Raw genomic sequence first — 6,000 nt, 5'->3', positions numbered from 1 at the left:
CAACAACAACAAAAAACTTGGCTCTAAGTGAAAATTAAAATGAAAAATTTCAAGTAAATTAAACATGGTGCAGGGATTCTCAGTCCTTCCACAGAGAAGAGGGAAAAAAAAGTAATTTTACAAACTAGGGATCCTATTCCCAATAACAGGATAACAAGACTGTTATAAGCATTAAAACATCACGTGTGCTTCATCATCAAAATACCCATGTCCTGGCTCCACCTGGTCCATAACCAAGCTCTGATTCAGTTCATTTGAGGTGGACCTAGGCATTTATATATTTTTTTAAAGCCCCCACTGGTAATTCTGACGTTCAGACACAGTTGAGAGGAACTACCAATTTTTTGGATGGATCTAGAGGTTTTAAAACAATTAATTGGAAGGAGGTCTAGCTGAAAAGCTCTTTCAGTCATCTTAGAAAGAAATGAGGGGCACAGGAAGACAGTGAATAGGGGTATCATTAGAGACAGGATTCAGGGATGGGCCTCAAACAATTCTAAACTTTGGGAGATTTCATAGACCACTTTGAGAATCTGATGAAAAAGTCAGTTACTCTCCTCAGGAAAATACTCATGGATTAACCCCCACAAAATTTAGTTTATACTTTCAGCGGATACTAGACTAGGATTAAGTTTTTTTTTTTGCTGTTTGAATTGGATAAGTTATAGTCATATTCATTAAGGTAAGGAAAAAACAGGAGAAGGCCAATTGATCTCGAGAAAGTAACAGTGCAGCAGCTAGGACAGAACAGTTACAAGAAATCAATGTGCATACACGTAGACAATAATCTCAAATCTCGTTGGGGAACAGGAGAGTTCTGGAAAAGAATGTCGAATAGGAGAATCTGAGTAGGTTGAATCGGGGAGACAGGCTTTGAGAGGCAACAGTTTAAAAGATCGGTATGGTCTGAAAGCTCCCCAAAGCAAGGCGGTCAGACTGACTGGGGAGGTTTGGATAAGGAGGACATTAAGGCTGCGTTTGGATCCTAAGTTAACCATGGGCGTGTAATAAAAATGGCATTGACCCACGCTGCTGCTAGAATGGTGCCACTGGGAGGCTGGGGTCTGGGGTGGGGGAAGCTATTAAAATGCTCATGAATACTGTTTTATGACGGACTCGGACGAAACACGCGAGGAAAAAAGCAAGCCGGCGCTGGGAGGGTGGACCTGAGTCCGCCGCAGTTCATCGACAGGGTCAGAAGTTGGCCCTGTTTGTTCCATAGGATGAAAGAAAACCGCGGGAGAGCACTGAGTGTCGGAGAACCACATTCAGCCAGTGAGCATGAAAATGAATTTTAGTTGCTATATGCAAAAACCCTAGGTGTGGGGACAGAAGGGAACCAGCCAGAAGGTTACAACAGGTCAGGAATAAATAACCACCAGGCGGAGGATCCCTGATTCTGTCCTTCCTTTTGTTGGGTGAGGAGCGCCAGGCAAACGCGTCCACAAAGGCTTTGGAAGGAAGAGGTTCGACCGTCCACACCCGGCTCCAGCCCCGGGTGACTATGAGGGGCCCGGGGGTGGGGGGTGTCTAAGCCCGAGACCCGGCGGGCTCTGTTCTCCCGGGAGGCCTAGCAGCGGGGACCCCAGAATAAGTCGGGGGCGGGCCGCGGTGCGGCGGGAGGGGACCAGCGCGCGGGCGGGCAGATCCCACCCCTTCCTGAAGGAAGCGCCCTCCCCACCGCGCCTGCTGCCGCCGTCGCCGTCGCCGCAGGTCACGGCCCCGCTAGGCGACCGCGGCCCCGCCGCACCGGAGCAGGTAGGCGCGGCGCCCCCTCCTCCGTCCGGGCCGGCTGGCAGCCAGGGGGCGTCCGGCCCGGTTCCGCGCCCAGCAGGGAGGCGGAGACCGGGGGCGGCGGGAGCCGCAGCGGGACTGGGGCGGCGGGTCCGCCGGGCTGCGGGGCCCCTCTCGGCTCCGGACCCCTCCCCAGAGCGCCGCGGGCGCAGGCTCCCGAGCGAGTGACGGTGTCGCTGCTGGCTCTTCACCGCTTGCCCTGAGCGCTGGAGACGGCGCACCGCGTCCCCAGCACCGCAGTGCCGTCCGCCGAGCCCCTGCGCCGCCCGCCGGCCGCGGCCCCGGCCCGGCCCGGCCCTTTGACAGGTGTTTCCACCCCGCGCCCCATCCCTCGGTTATGGGGTGGACTCCCCTGGAGAAAAACGACCCTAAGTTTGACCTCCCGGTCCCTCTGCCATTCTGCGTTCACTTCGCCGCTAGCCAAGTCAGGCGGGCTCGGGAAGGGAAGCAGGGCATCGGGAAGGAGGCACTAACTTGCTTTGCCCTGTGCACCGCCCTTCACTCGAAAAGCACAGTCTTGCTTTCTTTCCTCTTTCCTAGGCGCACACATTTGGGAAGAAATGGGATTTTCAGTTTCTCCAGGTGGCCGCGGTGGGTGGGTTTCCGAGGCTCCTTGGTTATCCAATGCAATAATAAAGTGATGGATGTTTCGTTAGAGCCCTTGTTTAGTGGTTTCCCGTCTTTAAATGAATCAAAGGGAGGATGAAGGTTTTTCCATTTTAAATTCACATTCCTTTTCTCCCTATTTATTCCTCTCCTCCCACTCCTACCTCTTCAGCACTTTATTATATCCCAAACACTTCACTGATATTTTTGGTCAGGTTTATTCCGGCCAGATCATTTCACGGCTGAGCCAGGATTGTGACTTAGAATGTGATAACGTAGCCCAGGTGGAACGAGAACTGCACTTCTCCCTGAGTGATCCCATTCTGGCTTCTTAACATGCGTGCTCCTGTTAGGGAAGCAAGCATACTAATGACATGTTAAAGAACGGAACAAAACTGTTCTTGGCTCTATTACAATAACAAAGCCTGAAGGGCAATATCAGTTTCTGCTTCTTCAGTTCTCTGCTTGAATTGAAGATAGATTTTAGTAATGCAGGGTTGTGACTCCATTCTGGGCTGCAGTTCATCAAAAGGCTAAGCAAATGTGAATGTATAAAGTCCATCGTAGCAGTTAACAAGCTGACCTACTTAAAGTTTTCTGTTTCAAGAAAAAAATTATTAGGTTTGTATTTGTGATGTTTGCAGATCAAAGAATTCTACAGTCTTGGTTCTCATGCGTTAAGTCCCAAACTTTTTCTTGTATGTGACCTAGAGCCACCATGTTTTCAAGATTAACTATAGTTGTCATCTCTTAATGAACTAGAAATGTGAGTTTAATCTTCAAGGCATAAGCATAGGAATTTTAATTATGTGCTCTGTATTTATATTTATTACATGCTTATAATACATATTTTGCAAGTGCCCCAAGTTGGAAGTTCACAAACTGAATATGGTAAATAAAAGGGTAAAGAAGTTTTGCTAACAATGACTAGTTGACAGATGTTATGACATTGAGCAAACATATTAAAGTATTTGAAAAATGCATGTTTATTATAATCTGCCATTAGCTGAATGCAGTCTGTTTGGATTATTTAAATCAGCATTGCATTATCTTGATAGCAGTTGCCTAATTAATATATTTCTCATTAAATGCCTTTTACAAGTTGCTGTGGGATAGAGATAGTTTTCCTTATGGAGTAATTTTTTATGAACAAAATAATACTTTGTGTTTAGCCTTTGCTAAAGAACTACCATAACCATGTTTATAACAACCTTGCAAGGGTTTGGCGGGCTTACTTTACCTGCTTTGTGATTGTCAAGAGGAAAGGGCACTTTGCACTCTTGGTTTCCCCTGTGGCTCACATCTCTGCAGTACAGTGGCCAGATTAGCAAGGCAGCCTGGAGTCAGGAGGGAGTATAGCTAGTTGGCCCCTGCAATCTTAGCCATTTGAGATCAGTTTAGTAATCAGTTTAGCAAAATAGATACTGACAAGATAACTTAACCTGTTAGTCTTCTCCTTCCTAAGGAAATCTATAGCATTCTGAGTCAGTAGTATAGTGATGATTAGGTTCTTATGAAGCCCAAATGAGATTTGTGTTAAAGTGACCCAAACATGCTACAAAGTTCAAGTATTATGGAAGCTGGCTCTAAGTTCATGAAAGATCAACAAAAGGGACTAGACCCAGGTATGCAATTTGCATTTTCCTTATCATAAACAGAAGTATGTCCCTACTTACTTTAATTATAGACTTTTATTTCCAAAGCTGATATATATATATATATATATATATATATATATATATATATATATATATATTATTGGAACTTTTAAGTGTCATTATTGCCAAATATTTTCTGCTATGTTGTTTGAATGTTGAAAAATGACTTGTGGCAATGCAAAGTCTTAATGCAAAAAGATTTTGGAAAGAATAGTTGGGATGATATTTTGAGATAATAATGGAATCTTTGGCAGTCACCTTCAGTTCAACCCCACACTGTTCTGAGTCAAGCCAGCTCTGGTAGATTGGACTTGCAATTCTTTTATCAACTGAGAAATTTCCTTTTTAACATCTATAAATAGCCTTCTCTAGATCTGTGCTGTCAACAGAACTTTTGGCAGTGATGGAAATGTTCTATAGTGTGTCAGATATGATAGCCATGAACCACTACTGAACACTTGAAATGTGGCTAGTGCAATTGAGAAACTGCACTTTGAATTTTATTTAGCTTTAATTAATTTAAGTAGATTCATAGGATTAGAGGCTATCATACTGGACAGTACAGCTCTAAATCCTTCTACCCATTTCCTAAAGAGATAGCACTTGATGGCAATTATCCATTAATTACAAGGCAGTAGAAATTGGCATTGATAATGCTGGGAATTAAGATTTGACTGTTATTCTGTTTTATGAGGAAGCACTTGCATTTACTCTGAAGAAGGTGCTTTATGTTGAAGTTCAATTCTATTCTAAAAACAGCTTTACCTTTTTAATTTCCACAAAGTAAGCATCACCCAGAACTGTTTGGATGCTTGACCCCATGTGTATGTTCATGAACTTCAGCATTGTATGCTCTCCTGCACAGTATAGATCATGTATTCTTAGAGATGGTTTCTGTACTTTTCATTTTTTTCAAGGTGGAGAGTGGGGATTTGGAGAAAGGTAGGAAGTAGGAAGTTATGCAGAACTGTTCCCCTCTGCCATACACATGCAGTAACCGAAGCTCTGTGAAAAGTCTGACGGGGGTACCTCTGGCTCAAGGAGCAGCTGAAGGCTACGAGCCCTAGAGAAATTGGACCTCTGGGTTTAAATCATGACTAATTAAATTGTAGGTGAAGATAAACCTAACATTGTCTCTGTCCTGAGGATATTAACCCCCTACAGTGAAGTTTCCCACAAGGCCTCTCTTTGTTGGGCCCTTGCTTAGTTTCTTTCCCTAGGGCTTCAAACCCAAATCCCCTTGCCCAGCGCAGCCTGGGGGGTTAATAAATCCACTTAAAATACAACCTACCCTTATCTTTAGTAGAACTATTAAGTGGATTTGATTTAGCATCTACTATGTTGTTTCAATTTTAAACTAATTTGCTTTGATTTAAACTCTTGTTTTGGCTGTGGCAAGAAACACACATTTAGTGTTTTATAAGACAGTTCCCTGCATGACTCTGGGATGAGTGATCCTTCCTTTCCTAGTTTAGGGACCTATATACCTCTCTCCAGGCCAGACCTCAAGGCCCTGGGGGTTCCCCTTCTCTGGGAGGAACTCTCCCTCAGTTACTTATTTAGACATTTGTGTTTGGATATACTAATTAAATTGTAGGTGAAGATAAACCTAACATTGTCTTTGTCCTGAGGATATTAACCCCCTACAGTGAAGTTGTCCAAATTAGTGTCCATCCCACAAGGTAATGGGGATGCTTGAATAACTTTAGGAATAACTTTAGGAAATGTTCTCCACAAATCCAGTAACAATGTAGAACTTCTGAAATGAAATGCATATTTAACTTTTTAAAAATCTATGTTGATATTTTCTTAAAAAACAAAACAAAACATTTCATACAACACCATAGTATTTTTCAAACTTCATGTCTTAGGTCTTGAAATCAATTTAACAAGTTAGGATCAGCATTTTTCTTTTGAAACAGAATATATGATAGAATGAAAT

At 43.7% G+C, this 6,000-nt stretch overlaps 1 protein-coding gene across 1 annotated transcript in view; it reads left to right on the top strand.

The window, feature by feature from the left end:
• The first annotated feature begins 1,673 nt into the window (after nt 1-1,673).
• The window catches only part of Tmem150c (transmembrane protein 150C), a 64,668-nt gene continuing 60,341 nt past the window's right edge, over nt 1,674-6,000 (top strand). Inside the window, exon 1 of the mRNA XM_071614372.1 lies at nt 1,674-1,758. The gene's annotated coding sequence lies outside the window, so the exon portion shown is untranslated. The remainder of the gene's footprint in view (nt 1,759-6,000) is intronic.

Source organism: Marmota flaviventris, chromosome 7 (genome assembly GCF_047511675.1).
Source record: "Marmota flaviventris isolate mMarFla1 chromosome 7, mMarFla1.hap1, whole genome shotgun sequence".
Classification (NCBI taxonomy): domain Eukaryota; kingdom Metazoa; phylum Chordata; class Mammalia; order Rodentia; family Sciuridae; genus Marmota; species Marmota flaviventris.
Note: the sequence above shows the minus strand (reverse complement) of the source record. Positions and strands in the feature narration are given on the sequence as shown.